General features: G+C 41.2%; 1 protein-coding gene across 1 annotated transcript in view; it reads left to right on the plus strand.

Moving 5' to 3' along the window:
• The first annotated feature begins 8,597 nt into the window (after positions 1–8,597).
• The window catches only part of EZH2 (enhancer of zeste 2 polycomb repressive complex 2 subunit), a 52,784-nt gene continuing 41,463 nt past the window's right edge, over positions 8,598–19,918 (plus strand). The window contains exon 1 of the mRNA XM_054193445.1: positions 8,598–8,674. The gene's annotated coding sequence lies outside the window, so the exon portion shown is untranslated. The remainder of the gene's footprint in view (positions 8,675–19,918) is intronic.

A 19,918-nucleotide genomic window follows, 5' to 3' on the forward strand; every position in this document is an offset into this window, starting at 1 on the left:
CATGAAAAAATACTGCCAGCTGCTCAATTTACTGAAACATTCTGAGAGCGTGCAGTGCAGATGAGAGGGCAGATTTTGGCCTAGAATCAGGAAATGTCTTCTACTGGAACAATCAGACGACATGCAAGAAAAAGCCTGAAAAACTATAGGATTAATTATGTAATACAGACATTTCCCATAACCTCAATTTTCATACTCAGAATAATTTACAATAATTAAAAGCTTTCCTAAGCTCAGGTCAAGACATCAGAGTTGCTGAAATGCTGGTAACTACCAATGCTTGATATATTTTCTTTCACCTTTCCTACTACTGGAAGTTACAAATATTTATTTAGTGATTTATTTGAGAAAAAGGGTGGGGTAATGAAGGCCAGCGAGTCTTCAGAAAAAAAAAAAATCCATAGGGAGGAAAAAAATAAGTTTTCCAAGATTCTAGATTATTTCTTTATATCCACACATCACATCTATGATTTGATTGGATTTTAGCAGTGTAGCGTTGACTCCTGTTCTCTTAATTGCATGCAGCTATGAAATGAAATGTGACAATAGAACATGATTTACATACGGCATAATAGCACAAGGTTTTATTCTGCTTCTGTTTATGCTATTTGAAGGAATAAGCTTTTAGGTTGCCAAAATTATTGGTAGCCTTGTTAACTACTTTGGAAGCAAAAGAGTTGACATAAGGATAGCCAAAACTGTTCCTTTATGGAAGTGTAATAAGACAGAAAAATCATTTCATTGTCAGATAATGCTTCAGTTTATATCACACAATTAGATTTGCAATAAACTACAAACAGATTTGGTAATGTCACTTGTGACACTAAACCTGTAAGAAGGGCTAGTGTGCCTTTCAGCTCCCTGACACCAATGGGCTGAAAGAAGCTGCCGTGGAACAGCTGATTACCCAACCCAGAGTTACATGTATGCAACCAAAAACTGACTTCAGCAAGTTATCATTCGTATTTTTAATTCATCTCCAAATCGCATAACGAATTTAGCTCTAGTCCACAGGTATTAATATTCCAAACACTTGGTTCATTAGTCTGATCAAACAATGGAAAGACCACACAAATATATGGGCTGTTCAGCAACCCTGACCCCACTCATTCACACACATGTAATAGCCCTGCCAGTCACTCATGCATAGAAATGATCACAAAAGCAAACAATGCCGTGCTCACTCACTCACTTAATTAGTTAGTCACTGTTTCACTCACTCGGTTGACTCAGTCCTTCGTACTTACAGCCTTAGAACCTCATCTCACTTTCCCAGTGAGTAGTGCCAATTAAAATTCACTTAGGACTGACGTGGATTAAGAAAATCAGAATTACACCCTCAGCCTGACAGATTACTGAACTTCATGAAACAATCTCTTAACGTGACTTGGAAGTATTTTAAGATCTTAAGTAGAAATTTAGTGCTGCGTGGGCCTTGCCCAGCCTTCTCTTTCCCCCCTTTTTTACCTCGCTTGCTTCGAAAGAAAAAATGTGATTCTGCCCTTGATATTATTTATTTAAGTAAGCATTATTGAGAGCAAAATGTGGCCTTTTGCACATAAATTATAGACAAGGTTTTAACACTTATGTAGTTGTCAGTAATCTATCCTTCATAAAGCATTTCTCAGCATCAGTCTGTGCAGACACTTATTTATTTAAAAATTTTCTTGGCTAAAGCTCAGTTCCCTTAATTTCTCTTAATTGTGTGTTTCTTACCCTGCACGAAGGCCTTAGAGGGGCAAGTGATATCTAACATTTGGAAACTGTTAAACCAACAACCTTTTTTATTCTATGATATGAGCTTGATAAAAATGTAAATCGGTGATTCTTTCCATTATGGATCTGACCAGCATATTCAGCTGACACCTAAAATGTAATGTAATGCCCACCTCATGACCAAGTCCTGCATCACTGCGTGACAGACTTTAATGTACAGGTCAGTCTGTATTTGTACACGCACATAAATCACTGCAATGGTGAGCCTTTCTGTCATAAAGCACAAAAAACTCTCGCTATCCTCTGATTTTAGAAGTAGAACATTATTTTCCCAGTAATAGCTTTCTCTCTACCGGCAGTAGAGTGATTTTTCGTTTTACCATTTTGAGCTTCAGAGACATGTATGTGATAAAGAAATGGATATTTGGCAAAAGACTGCCAAATAACTAGAAATCCTTACAGCTAGGAAGTAAACTCATTGAAACAATGTCACAGCAGTGAACGGGCGTGCATGATCCTTTTTTTAAATTCGCATTTATTTGTGTATGTTTTCATCGAGGGCTAAGACTGGAAAACAAAAAGCCAGGGGTGCCAGAAGGCTTTGGCTTCTGTTGGAAGGGATCAGCATCTCAACTCACTACAGATTCGTCACAAATATGCAAACAAGGAAGAGGAACCGGGCGGCAACTTGATATGGTCCTGTACTTGACAGAAGCCTTCTGCAACCCATGCCCAAGGGATGAAATTTGGAATAAACCATCACATGAAAAGGCTCCTGAATCATGAGAAATACTAACACAACCCAGAAGCATATTCAAATAGGATACCTACTTTGTACTTTGTACATCTCCATAAACCTTTGTGAAGAACATCTTATTTTTATGACTTGCATTAGATGGAGTTCATTTAATGTGTGGATGAATATAATTATCTTTTTACTTTCTTTACCATACATCTCCTTAAACTGGCTTTTTTGACTATATAATTTGCTAGTCCTGGCAAGATTTAACAGATTATCAAATTCACTTTCAAAGTGTCGGTATTGCCAGTCTTCTCCCATAAAGGTGAGCAGACTAGGATTTTTTTTTTTTCAGTTTAACCAAATTTATGTTGCTAAACAATATTTTCATTTTTACCTTTACGAATTTACTAACCTTGAGCATGTCAGATCCCATGTATATACACATAAATAATACACATTATGAACTTTTTAGAAAGATAAGCAGGGTCTGAAAGTAGGCATACCATAAATATCAATCAGAGAATTTGGAGGGGCAAACGATGCTAAAAATGGAGGCCTATGCACAGCAAATTCACACACAGATGGAAGGGCGGCTACATCTGGAGGTAATACTTCAGAGAGGTGAAATGGTGAACAGAAGGAAAGAGAATTCACGACTGCATTCACTTCTGCAAACAGTCTGACTTATCATTACATGTATATTGTGCTTCGCTGTCTGGAGAAGTACCTTCTGCAGCCAAACAAGAAGATTTGATTCTAGTCAGTGAACTCTGTCCATCTACTAAGGTAATTTAGCCACTGCCACTCAAGAACTTTGACACCTCAGAAACAGAATATTCAAACAGAGTTTAGGCTTTTAATCTTGGATTTGGACCGATGGAAGACCATCCATCAACACTCATTGAACGCCCACTTGAACCTTTTAAGTTTGCAGCTTTTTGCGTGTGAGGAAAATCCTCCCCTGTGAGTGGCACACCCACCAGTATCATACAGCTACGCCGCCAAATACACCTGGAAACGGGGACGGGGCTCTGGAATTTAAGTTCTCAAGAACATGCTTTCATGGCAATTTTGTTACATGAGACTATTTAGACCTTTAAGTGGTTTGAATACAACAGTAAATGTAGGTCAGGTAAAGAATAAAAAGAAAAGGGAAAAACAAACAGACAAGGACGGGAAAGTATTTTTCTCATGCAACTTCAGCAGCTCCAGTGACCACAAAATAAACAAAAGTAGATTCTTTAAAGTGAAACCATTACCTACAGATAGTTTTTAAAGTTGAATTAATTTCTAATTGTAGCCAGGGGAAGTCAATTAATTCCTTTCACAAATGCAAATGGATGACCACATGCAATAAGCTTTATTTCTGCGTATTAAAAAAAGTTAATAGAAAATCACTTACAGCGCTACTGTTGTATAAATACAACACTAGAGTTTTTCTTCCGGCAGCGTTTCTCCTTAGCCGAAAAGATACTGTCCTGTATTTGCTACAGAGCCATAGTGTGAGTTAATTGTTCCCATCACTCTCACTTCTACCTTTATTTGTCTTGCATCCGCTTCCCTCCAAAAAAATGTCCTTGAACTCCATATGATAGAGCTGAGGTGGCCCAGCATACTGAAAGGGCTTATACTTAGTATAAAATATATTACATGCTTTTATCATGATACGTGAGGCAAACATTCAGTGAAAGGTCAGGTAGTTTTCTGTCACTTGGTGGGAGGGGAACGACCAATGCTTTTGCAGAGCTAAGAACCAGCTGCATGTGTTACCATTCACAGCATCAGACGCAGACAGCCCCTAAATGGCACAGAAACCCGTGCATTTTCCCGTAAGAGCACTTCATGAAATCTTGGTCATGTTTAGCAATGTACTTATTGCTATACCGTTTTTCGTGCATGCAGTCTATTTAATTTTCATGGTGCTCTGGTATTATTACTTTGAGCTAATAAGTACACTCACACTTGCTGCGGTACACATGTACGGTACACTACTGTATGTACACTACTACATCCACCTCCCAGCCTTCTTTTGGTTATGTGAGTTCCCGGGTACCCGTTTTTGTAACAAGTGCATTAAGTCAAACAGCAGCCACGCCTCTGGTCGCACGACAGGGAAAGAGTTTACAGCGCCGAGAAACTTCTGCTGGCAGGGACCCTTTGGGCACGGCGCTTCTGTTGCAGGCAGGCATGCCTTCAGCTGCGGCCAGTCTGTGCTGCTGTTTCTTCACAGCCCCCAGCCCTGACCCCTTCGGCGGGCGAGGTGCCGGAGCAACCACAGCCACGGCGCTGCCCTGCAGAGGTGGGGGAAGCAGGGGAGGGCAGAGCAGGGGTCTCCAGCACAACCCCTGAGACCTGGCAGGTCTGAAAAACGACGTGTAGGTGTTACATCTTGCAGTGGCTCGGCTCCTTGTTCTCTTAATCTAGCCTACTAGACAAGAGGCCAACTCTTCAGAAGGGTGTATGCTGACTTCGGCGTAATCATTACACTGCGTAACAGTTTAATGCTATTACAGATTTACTGTTTTAGGCTGTAAATACATTTCCATGTCTATAAACAGTTTGTAAAATCTTACCAAATTCACATGGACTAAAATGCAGAGTTTAAGCCACGCAACAAGCCAAGGTATCAGGAAAAGTACGGGTTAGTGTTAGTAATTGAATGAGCAGTGTATGGAAGTCACATCTGCCAAAACAGACATGAAATGCATTTAAAAAAAAAAAACTTAAGAAGAAAAAAAAATAACAAAAAAAACCCCAAAGAAACAAAGACTGTGCTCCTAAACAGCCTGCTGAACAAAGTACCTGCAGTGCTACAGGCTTTACTTGTAGGGGTAGGTATAACAAGGACGGGGTGTGCATCCTCCTCCTCTCCCCACCACCGAGCAACTGAGCTCAAAAGCAACCAGGCTGAACCTTTCGAGCCTGTGTGACTAATACATGAAGTCCACTGGGCCCACCCAAAAGCTGCACGCAGCTTTGTTACGGACACATCTCGAAGCACAAAGGAAAGCGACGCTGTGATCAGCAAGTCTCAAGCTTATCTGCAAGAATTACAGGCGCTCCTGGCCTGCCTGCTTGGGGCTGCTAATGGCGGGGGGGCGGCCTAACTGGGCTTCTCCTTAACGAAGCCGGGCAGACGAGGGGAAAACTGACCAGCATTTGTGGTTATTTCAAGCTAAGGCGGTTCCCTGACTGGTCTTGCTTGGTTCCGCCAGCCAGATGGAAGGAACACTGTATGATGCTGACTGCAAAGAAATGCATTAGGATAATAATGCATAAAGAATAATCTATGCTTGGGAAATACTACCTCACTTGAGATGTCAAAATCTTTAAAAGAAACCACTCGACTATTAATTTTGCTTTGGAGGGTGCTATACCTCTTTTTTTCTTTTTTTTTAAAGGGTGAAAAGAGGTACTTAACTACACGCCAATGTAAGCAATCAAAATTAGCAATATCCTGTGATGCTGTTAAACAATTATTTTTATGTCTAACTGATGTTAGTGATCTAGCACTGATTAACCTTATTCTATTATTATAGTCATACATACAATATGAACATACATGTTTCATTCATGTTTTGGGAACAAGGAAAAAGCTCTTCTACAATGTGTTAGCTATAAAAAGAGGCAAAAGCTTTCAACAATTCTAGAAGGGTCCAAACCAAATATGATACTTTTTTCCTGAGTCTGATTTTATTTTCATTGTCATGTAATACAGATATTTCTTCAACTTTAGCTACTTTTCTCAAAAGCATCATGCTGCCATCAGAATTCACTCCTTTCAGAATGACTTGCTCAGAATACCAGATTTCGTAATTATTTCAAAAATTCTTGTATTATTTTTGCCTGAAGATCTGGTCTGAATGTCTCTGCATAAAGCAGATCTTTGTTCCAATAGGTGTTCTTTAATCATGAAAATACGGCAGAGACAAACCCATTTGGGCGGTTTACTTGTGAAAACAGAAAGTCTGTACGGAGCTGGTTGCAACATTAAACAGCCGTGTGCAGAAAAAAGCCAGCTGCTAAACTTCTCCTGGTTGTTCGAGACAGCCTGAACGACTGATCAGAAAATCGGCGCCTGATGGAGTTCCTCGCTGAGGAGTCCATTGCTTTAAGAGGCTGGAACGGAGCCTTGGTGGAAAGGTTGTTTTGCTACAGTGCAAAGGAGAAAGAGTAACTCCATTCAAAACGTATTTAATTTTCTAGTAAGCATTAGTTTCAGGTATAACAGATAAATAATCTGCCGTGCAAGACAGAAAAACAAAGCTATCTGTGCTGAGGTCTATTTCACAGCGTAGGTTCTACAACGCAGATTTTTCCATCTTGTGGCTGATTGTACCACTTATATATAAGTTACCCTCTTATTTAGCTGCTTATTTAGCAACGATTATTTACGCTCGCTGACTAAAACCAGATCCCATGAAGTGCGACTCTAATAATCAAAACTAAATACAAATTCTAAGGTGTGAAGGGACTGGGTAGCCATTTTGGTAGTGGCAGCCATCTTGGGGCAGAACAGATTCAAATAGCTGAATTTCCAGAAATGACTAATATTTTGCAAATGTGATAATTTTAAGATATTCTTTCCAATTGTCAGATACTCCACTAGAATTAGAGAAAGGTTATGGCAATCTATCACATTATGACATGTAACTGTAAAAGGAAATAATTTCTGCTGCACATTTTTTGCTCTTAACTCACAAAACCCCAGAGATTTAAAAATAAGCTATTAGTAGAAACGCTTTTTCAAGGCCATGGGCTAAAATGAGAATCTACAGTGTAGGAATGCCCACTCTTAAGATCTCATTGCAAGTTTATTACGCAACTAAGTTTCGAAATTTTAAGTACTTACACATAGACTATAAAAGCACACAAGCACATCACCTTTAAGTGGAACACTGCTCCTCATTTGACATGTAAGACCACTGCGTGATTTAGGAATGAGGTTGCACTTGGGATTTATTCCCCCCCCTCCCAAGAGACTGTTATCACTCGGGACTTCATTACAGTGGCTGCTGCTCATTTTTGGAGCTTCAACCCTGAAGATGTACCAAGGCATTCACAAGGGAGAGGGGAGCTGATATTTGGTAAGAATGATGGGAATAAACTGTGGAAGTGAGGATGCAGCTCATGTCCCAGCACACCTTGGAAGAGGTGCTTGATGTGGGATGCCCTGCCTTAGGAAACTTATCTTCACAATTTTATTTTTCACTGCTGACGATGAAGAAAGGTTGGAGTGATCAAAGAGTGAGATGACAGTGAACGAATCCTCAAGGTTTAAACACAAGCTCGGCAACAAGATTGATGAACGTGTCTCTCAGATTAGAAACGAGGGAAAACGATAGTAACCTTAGAAGCTGGAGACAGCATGTAACAGGCAACACGATCCAAGCCTGATGCGGAGTGGACACCTTGCTGCTGCCGTGATTGATTACCACTCCCACAACAGGGTAGGGCAGGGTTTTGACAGCGGAGAAACCGCTCTGGATGCAGAGAAGCGAGGCAGCGAACGTCAAGCGGAACAGCCTGATGCACGAAAAAAAGAAAAAAAAAAAAAAAAAAAAAAGGAGATGCCGGTAAAGTTTGGGGTTTGGGTAAGCAAAGGTCAAGCGGTACGACACGAGGGTGCGACTCTGGAAAGTGACTCAGCCAGCCGACATCCGCCGGGGCGCGGGGGCTGGGGCCCCGGGGAGCTGCGAGGGCGCCCGGCGACGGCGGGTGGGAGGGAAGGCGGGCGGGCAGGCCCAGAGGCGGCCACGACCCTCTCGATGTGGCGCCGTCAGAGCCGGGCTGGCGGAGGGCGAACCGGCGGGGAGAGCCGCCCTGCCCGCCGGGGAAGCAACAGGCGAGGAGCGGTGGCGGCCGAGAGAAGCGACTGCCCGGCGCCTGCCGCTCTCACCAGACCTCCCCTCCCTCCCACCCTCCCTCCCGCCTGGCGAGCCCCGCGCCTCTCCCACAGGGCTGGCTACCCCCTCCCGCGCGCGCAGCGGCGGGACTGTTAAAAACCGTTACCGCTCCCACTTTCGAACTGATTCAAACTCGCCAGCGAGGAGCCGCGCGGCCCCTCCCGCCGCCCGCCAATCCTCTCGCCTCCCTCCTTTCTCCTCCCTCCCTCTCCCTCTCTCTGTCTCTCTCCCCCCGCTCCACGTGAAGGCGGCGGAGAGTTTCAAGCCACACCGGCCCGGCCCGCCGCGACCCGGGCCCGGCCCCGCTCCGGTGAGGGGGGAGCTCAGCGGGCGGCGGGCGCGCGGCGAGGGCGGGAAGCGCGAACCCCTCGGTCCCCCCGCCAGCAGCGCGAGAACAAAGAGCTCCCCCACCCCTCCCTCTCCGCCCCCCCCCCGCCCGCACGTGGGGCGCGAGCTCCCGCCCCTCGCCCCGCCCCTCGCCGCGCCTGATTGGCGCCGGGGGCCCCGTCCGCGTCCATCCAATCGAGGCGGCGCTCGGCGCTCGCCAATGAGGGCGATGCCGATTGGGCCGCCGCGTTTGGCGCTCGGTCCGGGAGGGTGAATCCGGCAGCCGGAGGCTGAGGGGAGGGAGAGCGGGCGAGCGGCGCGGCGTGGAGCTGGCGGCGGCGGCGGCCGAGGCGGCGGCGGGGCGACAGCGGCGCCAGGCCGGGGCGGGGGGGCGGGTGAGTGAGCGAGCGACACCTCGCGGGCTTGAGGCGCCGGCGGCGGGAGCGGCTATTTATAACCGGCGCTCTTTGTAATGGGGGGAGGGGGGGCAGGGAGGGGGCGGGAAGCGGGGGGGCGACGGCTCCCGAGGAGCAGCCACCCCCCGTCCCCTTCCCGCCGGCGCGGCGGGGGCCGCGGGGGACGGACGCCCGTCCGGCGGCGCGACACGCGCTCCCGGCCGGTGACAGCTGGCGGGGGGAGACATGGAGTCTGAAGTGCCCTTTGTCTAAGTTGGCTCCGTCCAGCCCGGCCGGCGGTTCCCGTTCCGACCCCCGCCCGGCGCAGCGCGGCCCCGGGCCGGGGGCGAGCTTCTCGCCCCTCTGTCCGCGTACCCCCTCTCCCGCCAAGGGTGGGGGGCGGGGGAGAGAGAGAACGGGGGAGACCCGGCGGTTTCCTTCCCCTCCTCCCCGTTCCTGCCGGCTGCGTGCGGCGGCGGCTTCAGGCACAGTTTGATTGAAGGGGCGGGGGGTGTGTGTGTGTGCGTGCCGAACGTACGCCGGGCAAGGTCTGGGGGCGCCCGGCGGAGAAACCCGTGAACCCCCCGGTGGGGAGGGCGACACAAAGTACCCCCCCGCCGAGGCGGGCTCCCGGGAAGCTCGGACAGGTCGGCTGCGGGCTCGGGTGCTCGCAGCCTCCCGGAAGCTGCCGATCGGCGGGGCGAACCGGGCGGGGAGGCTGAGCGCGCCCCGGGCCCCTCGCCCGTAGCCCAGTGCCCTGGAAACCAGTTCTGGTTTGAGGGCTCGCCGCCCTTCGGGCTGCCGCTCCTGGCCTCGGAGGGTTCTTGGTTCAGGGTGGGAGTTTAAGAGGGCGAGTGGGTAAATCAGTCTGGCGGCGGCTCCGTCCAACTTCCTAATCGGTAAGGGCACCGTGCGATCCCGATCTTCCAGAGCGCCGCGATAAAGTTCGTAGGGAGCTGGAAATTCTGGGTACGGAGTGCTCTGTAAAAAACTAGGGTTTCTGGGGAGGTGTGAAGGAGGGTACCGGGAAGAGCTGTCCCAGAGTAACAGATGTATGATTGGATAAAGATGAAGAAATCGGTGTGTCGTGGCATCATGTGTATGTATGTATTTGACATTAACAGGTATTCGTGGTGATTCAGAAATTTTTATTAGCAGACAAAAGAAAATCACTCTGTGCAGAGATGCAGCAGGAATAGGATAATAAACTTGTACGTTACTCAGGATACTTATTTCTAACTTACAAAGCGCTACCCTTATTTTAGTGGAGCTACAGAAAAGTTTTGGTTTTTTTAACTATGGAGCTGGAAGTTCAGAGTTTTGGTCTCTCTAATAAGGGCATGTAGCAGTTTGAACAAGGTTGCTTAATTGTTGCAGGATAGCTTTGTCTTTGTTTAAGTCTGGCAACTGTAATTTCAGCTATTATGAGTTTGGTTCTTACTAATACAGCTTTCAGCGAAGAGTGTTACCAGCATTTTTAGTGTAATCTTCACCTCCAAACTGGGATTTTCTTGTAGATAGGTTCGTCTTTTTTTTAGGGGATGGCACATTCAGATTATTTATGTGATTTATGAAAATTAAAAGGTCGTTCTTTGTTTGTCCCCAGTGTCTATATCAAATTGAGAGTCGGGGGAATGTTTATTTGTGGTAACAATAAAGCAGCTTCAGAAGGGTGAGTATTATTTGTATATAGTGTACTATAACTACTGTCACTTCAGATTATTAAAATGTGAATACTTAATTCTGAAATACAGAGTATTTCAGAAAGCATGCTTCCAGTATTTTAGGAGATGCAACTCAAAAGTTTTGTGCGACATATTGAGTGTTTTTAACTTCAAGAGCTAGTGCTTTATCAAGTACTGGCTTTAAGATTGTTGTATCAAAAATGGTATGTTTCTTCTTGTGAAGTTTCCTTTACCAAAAAAGAAAACAGAGAGGGAAAAATACTTTTTTTTTTTTTTTTCCTTCCGCCGTCCACATGAGGAATGAAAGTAACAATTGAAGTTAAACAACCTGTGGAGAAATTGGTGACAGTAAAATGTTCCATGAGATGCCAATAGCTATTTTTGTCTGTAACTTTGGAAGAATTCAATATTTTAATTTAGAACAAAAATTGTGGGAAAAAAATAATTTTTTCAGAGTTTTTTTTTATATGTTATTTCACCCTGAAAAGTGACAGACACTGAAAATCCACATCGCCAAAAGGTTGTAAAATGTCTTTGCGCAGTTTAAAATGAGCTAAAGCAGTAGTGTGTAAACTTAGGCCGGTGATTTGACATTCAGGCTCCAATTTTTTTTTTTTCCCTTGATGTAGTTTTTTCCTGTCTTGCTAGGAATGCCAACAAGCTGGAAGAGGGTGATTTTGTTGAAGATATGCATTCAAATGGATTTTTGTTTGTTTGTTCTGTAACATTGCAACATTCATAGGTGAAATGTAACTATATTCCTGTACTTCTGCTTACCTACAAAGAAACTTTGGTTTAGTGAGAAGGGAATTTTTGTAATGCATTATTGAATGCACTAATTGTATTATATATAGAGAGAGTGCAAGCTAACTGCCACTTTCTGTAAAGTAGCTTATGTCAGAATAAGATATATCTAGCATCTAGCACACTTCAACAGTGTTCCCAGAAAAGTTGGTGCACTCTAAAATCCCGCTTGAAATTAGTAAAAAAAAAATCTGTTCTTGTCACCATTCACAAGAAGATTCAGCTTCTTTAGCTGTATATATCATTTATACATTTTAATAAGTTCACAGCTATAATGTTAAAAATGAACAATTTTAGACGATAGTACTATATTAATGTGATTGAACAGTAAGAGTTATTTTTTAAAATGTCTGCAATACTAACAAGGCATATTTAATAAATGTTTGCTTTACATTGTATCTGAGCAAAAATTCTGTGGGAAGCTTTAGTGTAGGCTGTAATCTGAAAGTTCTGTAATTCTACAGTTAGCATTTATAGATGCATCTTAGCTGACTTGAGGAGAAGTATCCATGAAACATAAGGAGCAATAAGGTTTTTCCCAGCAGGGATGCTGAAAATCTCAGGAACAGGACCTGGCCTTTGCTAAACAAGGAACTTCACTGAGTCAAGTTGTTCAGAATTACCTATCCAAGCACAATTCCGTTTACCAGATATTTTTAAAAGTGGAGGAAATGGTTTTCATACTGTAAATATAATTCTTAATGATTTGATGAGGTGTTTGAATAATACTTACAGTAGGAAACAAGGCATCTCTTAACAGAAGCTGATTGAAGACAACATTTATGCTGTCTCTATAAATGTATCTATACATGTATCTATAAATGTGTCTATACATTTAGCATCTATGTGTATGACTTGTACAACTGTTCTAGAATGGATAAGTCAGTCTTTAAATGGATGAGTTACTCTAGTAGTTTAAGTGATAACTTCAGTTAAGCAGCTATGTTGGAGGAAAAAAGGTGAGACAAAGAAAAACCGTGTATAAAATGGATGCAAAACAGGGAGAGGGGTTTCACAGGGGAATGGTAAAAACATTGGTTACAAGTTAGCAGAGTGCTTGGGTTTGTTTATATGCCCAAGAGTTTTGTTGAGCTAAAGATTAAAAGGAAAACAATGTACAGAATTATTAAATAGCTATTCCGTCTGTTCTCACAGAGATCAGTTAAAGACTTTGAGATGATGCTGTGTATGTCTATTTACGGATGAGGTGAAACTGAAGAGTGAAATCTGTTGGAGGAGGGAGTAGGTTCTATTGAGCTCCAAGCAAGAAACAGTGAAGTTTTCTAAAACACGGTAGTGACAATGCTGCTTTCTGTAATTGATAATAGTAGGTAGCTTCGTTAATACAGGCTTTTTCTAATTGTATGCCTAGATTTCCACTAAGATGTATCAGACTGTGGACTGGAGGCCTGGATCCTCAGCGAAAGTGAGAAAAATACTGCCAGTGTTACAGTCAGAATATGTATTCTGAATTAAAAAGATAAAGTAACACTAGTAAACTTGGGTGGAGGCAACTTTTAAGAAGAAGAATGAAAAGTATAATTTCTATATAATATTGACAAACTACACTTCTTTTAAAAATAGTAAAAAAGAAAGGAACTAATTATTCAGACTTGTAAATAGGTTGTAGTTTAAAAAAATATTGGGAGAGAAGAGGACGTGTGTTAACGTCCCTGCTGTATCCAGAAAACATTGTAAACAAACACTCCCCCCCCCAGATTAATGCGGGTCACACCCTTATTTTAGGAATATTTTGGCTACCTGGCTGAAGTCTGCATATAGGTTTTTTCAGTAATTGTGCCTCTGCTCAATTTGTGAAAAGTACTGTTGTCTTTGAACAATTTATTATGCATACTGTGCTTCCTTTCTAATGGTAAAATCACTAGTACTTTTAAGGTGAGAGGGCCATTTGGAAACCTAGATAGATACTGTGCATGTTCTGAATGCTGTGGATAAAAATAACAAAGTAATGATGTGAGTGGATCAGTGCAGTATCGTCACTTGCTTGAAACGTGATGTAGTACTTCCAAAGCTTCTAATTTGGATATATACGATTTCATTAACGAATTAGGTAAAACTGATGCCTTACTGTGTGCAAATAAAGACTTCCTTGGTACGCAATTGCAGAAGAACTTCAGAATTTGCTATGTTTTCTTTTTTTATATATATGCACATGGTGCCTGCTTAAATGACATTGTATGTGTAATTATGCAAGCAAAGTAATACGAATTGCAGTCCACACCTTGGTCTTTCTAAGATGTGAACTGAAAATAGGTCTTTACAGGAAGGTATGATTTCTTTTTACTTTCACATTATTTTTTAATCTAGAACTAGGCCTGTTTCCCTTGTCAGTTTTTGTTGTATCTGGCTCCTTCCCATTCTGCCTTTTACGTGTTTGGTTCAGTTTTTCCTGCCATGTATTCTGTTTTTCACGGCCTGCATGTTTGGTTTAAATCCCAAAGACATCAGATGTAATTTAAAGAAACAAAGTATTTGAAAGGAAGGAAAGTCAAACCTTTTGACTCACATAATTTTTTTTTTTTTTATATGAGCTGATTTCCTTTCCATGTTTCTTAGCATGAGTGGATCTGGCAAGCTTTATGTTGTTGGTGTGTAGTTGTCTGATTTAATTTTTTACTAGCAGGATTAAAAAATTCTAGAGATGAAATTGTTTGCTGCTTCTGTCAGAAATCATGTAGATGTGTGTTACAGATGCTTGATTTACTTGTGAAACTATATGATGACAAATGGATTAAAGTCATTGAGTTATTATTGTCTCTTTTTTAATGATACAATTTATAACCAGGGACAGCATAAAATCCATCCTTTGTGATAACTTCTGCCAGCTATATGTCCACTAGCTTGTACCATGTTCGTAGTGAGTATTTATTACTAATATGCTCAGTGCAAAATTAAATCTACTGTTTAGCTATCGGAAGAGGAGATTGACATATGTTGTTTTATTCTTAAAATAGTTTAACCATTACTGGTGTTCAATCCATCATTGCTTTGAAACCAGGAGATATAATCAGTCCCAAAGCCTTACTGTTTGTAATTCTCTTCCACAGCCTAAGGGAGCGGATATTTTTGCAGGAGGGTGGTGGAGTTTTTTGGGTTTGTTTGTTGGGTTTTCTTTGTTGTTTTGGCTTGGTTTTTTTTGTTTTGATTTTAAGATAAAGTGTTCCTCATTGATTTTTCTCCATTAAGTCAAGCTTCTGGAAAAGTAGTCTCTCTGTTTTTGCATTTATAAGCAACATTTAATCTAATGTGCTAATGGATTAATCCGCATACATTTTATAGAATAGGGGTGCCATAGCTTAGATTCAGTTATTTTGAGGACTTTAAAATGAGAGTTGTGTAAATAACTCTTATGGTTGCTTTCATCATTTGAAGCTCATCTTGGAATTTCTCAGACAATTGGCAGATATCAGTTCAGCTCCAAAATTTGCCAGACTGTTCTACAATAAATTCTGCGTGCATGGAACTGTAATGTCTTTCAAAGTTTAGACTATTTGCCTATGCAGGGAAAGAAATATGAAATAGCAATTGAACCACTTAATTGTTGTGTGGCAGGGATTTTCCATGGAGTGTGTGTTGCTTTTGCGTGTGTGGACTGAGCAGAAGAACCTGTGTCTATTTTAGAGTTTTTAGAGTAAAAAAGGTGTGTCCATAAAACAAGTTCGGGTGGAATAGTCAGTGCACTTGAAATTCACACCCTAAATTATTTTTCCTGTAGAGACATGCCTTGAGTGTTCCCAGCAAGTGTTACTTTTTTTTTTTTTGCCAGATTTATCCAGGATATCAAAAAGCTAAATTTTAAGAGACTGAGGTGTTAGGCAACAGAGGTTATTTAGAATGCGTATGGGAGTCATCTAACCCCTCTGGGCATCTGTGAATGAGTGTGAAGGGAGAAATTCAGAGGTACACATTTGAACAACTCAAAGGTGAAGTTCAATTTTTATTCATAAAATTTTACTTTCTCCTGACAAATAGCCGGGCTTGGTCTTATGTAAGAAATGTGGCATGGCTTTAATGGTGACTTGTAAAATGCATGACCAAAATCGGGCTTGAAACTTTTTGTCGCTGCTTGGAGTTTTAAAACATTTTATTTTGTTTTTGATCCAAATAGTCTTACTCAGGCATGCAAACATACTTAAAAGTATTTATACATGCAGATATCCAAGTAAAAAGTAAATACTTGCATTACCTGCTGCACAGTGTGTGGCTGATGTTGCCCTAGCTGAAGTGTCAGTTGATTTCAGTTACTGCCAATTTTGGTTTAATCTTTAATATAAAATACTTGGTTATGATCTCTTCATTCTCTCTTTCCCCCGCACCCCCACCCAAATGGAAGAGTACTTGAACTTGTTATTTTTATTTCCAAAAGAGTATTTTTCTAAAAGTGTCAAATGTTGAAATGTTCTGAAAGAAAACAATAATATAGGGATTTTAGAAATTTTTTCTTTGAAATGGTTACTTTTACTCCTTTCAGTAATTATTTCATGTCTCTTTTTGCTTCTCTAAATCCTGAAGCTGTAGGGATACAGAGAAAAAAATTAATTTTTGAAGAGAAGAATACCTTTGGAAGTTGCAGGCTTGCATATATGGACTGGTCGAACACTCTAGTAGGGATTTATCTTCCTCTTTTAAGGGCTGCCTGAAAACAATTATACTATGTTACTTTTTCTGTTCTACTTCTGTATTTGTTTAAGGAAATGTATTGGAAATCTAATTGTTTATATTGAAACCTTATTTTGTTGTTAACAGACATAACAGTTTTATTTTTCTCTACTGAAGAGAATGAAACTGAGAAGTACCCATACCATTGTTTCTTGATGAGTAAATGTTCTAAATGAAGGACTCCCACAAAACAAGATAATGTCAAAATAAATCCAAAGGCAGTGTACTATTATGAAAAAAGTAATCAAACTGGTGCCCTCCTTCTTTATGTCTGGAAGAAAATCTGAAATAAGCTTGTTTTCTAGAACAGTTCTACTGTTGGATCTTACTCAGGTACTGCATGTTTAATCAACCTATAGTTAGTGCACAAAGCTTTTAAAATGATGGGGGGATTTTTGTCAAGACTAGGTGAGTCCTTGCTTTTTTTTTTAATTTTTATTATTTAAATTTTTGAAGCAGATTGATTAAAATTATTTTAGATAATAAGAGCCACAGACAACTTTGGCTATAATTTCTGAAGTACTTATTTATAAACTCTGAGTTGCAAAGTTTTTTTTAAACATGCTGGCAGATAGGGTAAGGGGTGTTGAATACGCAGTAGTTGCTTTGCTAGTTGTCTAACCCAGAAAAATAAAAAATTCTAATGTAAAAACAGCAGAAGACAAATTAAGATTCCTCATGTTTTTCCAGGAAGGAAAAGGGACTGAAGGAACATTTCTTTCTCTTTAATATCCAAGAGCTACTTGACTCCTCATTCGTCCCTTTCTTTCCTCCTTGTCCTTGGTGAAGAGTTGGAGTTTCTAATATTTGCCTGGTCAGTTTATAATGGTGGTAGAAACTCAAGAAAAGACTTTTCAAGCAACATAGTGTTAAACTATCTATGTGAATGAACTGTTAGGGGAGAAAGCAAGAAATAAAATACCATGAGAGGCAAATTAATTTATTTTTTTTTTAAATCAGATGGGGAGCATGATTGAAGAAAATGTGAGTTCTGTGAGCCCTAAAGTTGACTTGTTTCCCTCCTGTCTTGTGTGTCAGTAACTGAACTGCTTTGATGTACTATGTGAGGTGAGCATTTCAAATAATAAGTGGTATGAGTTACAGTATGAATTGAGCACATCCAGAAATTGATCTGCAAGCGTAGGCATTTAGTACTGTCACAAGGAGATGAAAATTAAATGTCTAAAGGTGTCCTCAGGTGGGGACAGCGTGGCTGGATGCTCACTTTTCTTCAGTCAAAAGTAGCAAGGTATTTTCAGGCAGAGGACTTGGGCGCTTCTGTCAGTGTCTGGCTGCAAAAATGCTCATGCTGTCAGGAGGGAAATGATAGAAAAGGTGCAGGAATAACTGGCAGGTAAAAGTGGTTCTTTTTGTAGCAATGCCAGCATAAAGTAGTGGTGATGCTTAAAGGTGAAAGCCCTCTGGTCGTCCATATAATTTTTGTCTTGTATATTTGGGCAGTAATTGAGAAACTGTGTTTGAAAAGATTCATTTTACTGTTAAAAACAGACAAGGAAGGTAGATGTTGTGATCAAGGCAAGCAGAAGTCAGGAATGGGGAGGGAAAACCGGGACTCCTACCAAATCTGGAAATCGGGCTGAAGGTTAGAATTCCTAATATCTAAGATAGGAGCATTCCCTAGCAACATCTAGGAGTACAATGCAGGATTGTAGCTACTGTAAAGTATATGTAACTATGTTACATACTCAAGCAGGGAGCAGGTATGGCAGTGAGTCTTCTGAACTGTGGCAAAGCTTGGGTAGGGATTTGCTGCTATCTGTTGATACATGAGTGTCTGCAGCCTTAAGTGGTGTTTCTCCCTAATAATTGTTTCTGGTTTTCATGACTTCCCTGTTTTTGTTGGTTTGGTTTTTTTTTTTTTATTTTATAAAATGTGAGTTCACACTGCAGCTTTTCATAATACCAGAGCACTTGCAGTCCCTCATGAATCTGTTGCAGAAAACATACATAACTTAATCTGTAAGCCATGTTACGTTTGATTTGTTCGCCATTTGCATCAGAAGTTACTGTAGAGGATGTATGCAGAAGGATGCATCAGCCTTGTTATCATAGGAAAGCTAAAAATCATCCGTTTAGAGGAAATTCTGATTATACTGATTAGCTCAGATACAAGGTATTGCCTATGTTATTATAATTGGGTAACCACTCCAACAAGTGTTTAGTTTGGGGAACAATATTGCAAATAAAAATATAGTCTTTACAGTTAAAAAGTTAGTTTGGTAGTAGTACATCTACAAATAAATAGTTTGATTACATTAAATGTGTCATGAAACTGATTGTCGTTCATACAGCTGTAAGAGAAAAGGGTGTGTACAGTTATTTTATGACAGACATTGTGATCAAGGTAGCATGTGATGACCAAGTCTGAATTTGCTGCAAAATGGTGAATTTTTTTTTCTTTTTAAAGCCTCTTTTGAAAGAAGCTTAAATTCTTACTCAAGGTACAGAAAAGCTTCTCAGTAATCTTGAATATCCTGAAGTATCAATTGGTAGCCATTAATTGAAGAAGCTGCTGGGATAGTAACAAGGCCCAAAAAACATTGTGCTCAGGAAGAAATAATTGAGGAGGTACATCTTTTGAGTTGCGGGGAAGCAGGTCATAGAGTAGTTGTTTATTGTGAACATGTGTCCTGCTTGACTTGCTTATTGACATCTTCTAGAATGTGTTTAAATTTGTTTAAAAATCAAAAAAAGTAAAATTGAAATCTGAAACTCCCCCCTCCCCCCCCTCCAAAACAACCAACCATTTAATGTCTAGGCTCCTGATCTTAAGTACACCAAGCGCAAGGAAATGCTGTAGTCACTTAAACGACAGAAAGTAAAAGGTCTGAAAAGCGTGACATTTCAAAGGCACAAAGGTTGGGCTATAAGAGAAGCAGAACCCTATTAGGATAAGAAGACAACTAATTTGAAAAAGCATCCCTTTTAGGGTTTTTTATTTTAAACAAAATGGTAAGTTTGTGGAGAGTATGTAGCTCTCTACTTAGACTACATTCTTAATTAGTGAAGAGCTTTACAATCTGTCTTTTTTAATTACGATTTCTAAGAGGTAGAACTGAAGGCTCCAACTGTACTGTTAAACAGAGAAGGCCTCTTTCAAATGAACAAACGCACGGAATAGTAGTGGGAAGGAGTGTGTGAACTAACTAGTTGATGGAGTTGTTAAGAGACTGTAACATAACAAATGTTTCTACTGATTAGAACAATCAGTGATTACACACCAAACTGAAGCGTTCAGTCTGATGAAGATCGTGAGCATTTTAATTCACAAATTATTGTTCCCTTAATATTAGTGTTGTTTTCCGAATTGTGCCTGTAGCTGATTGAAATACCAAAAATTTTAGGATGCAGTGGTGATTGTTTTCATCTTCTGAAATATTAAACTGGAATTTAAAAGGCAAGCAAACTCCATAGCATCAGCTTTAAATATAGTGTCGTCCTTTATTTTGAGATGACAGGCCCAGTTCAGATTTGTATTGTAGAATAGGTTAGGCTGGCAGGTACATCTAGAGGTCATTTGATCCAGTTTCACACTCAGGCGAGGCCAACACTTAAATTGTCTTTTCCACATGACTTTTAAAATGTTTTCAAGAATGGAGATTCTAGCACCTCTCTACTTAATGCATTCCTATACTGAACTGC

The sequence above is a fragment of the Rissa tridactyla genome, chromosome 2 (assembly GCF_028500815.1).
Source record: "Rissa tridactyla isolate bRisTri1 chromosome 2, bRisTri1.patW.cur.20221130, whole genome shotgun sequence".
NCBI classification, from domain to species: Eukaryota; Metazoa; Chordata; class Aves; order Charadriiformes; family Laridae; genus Rissa; species Rissa tridactyla.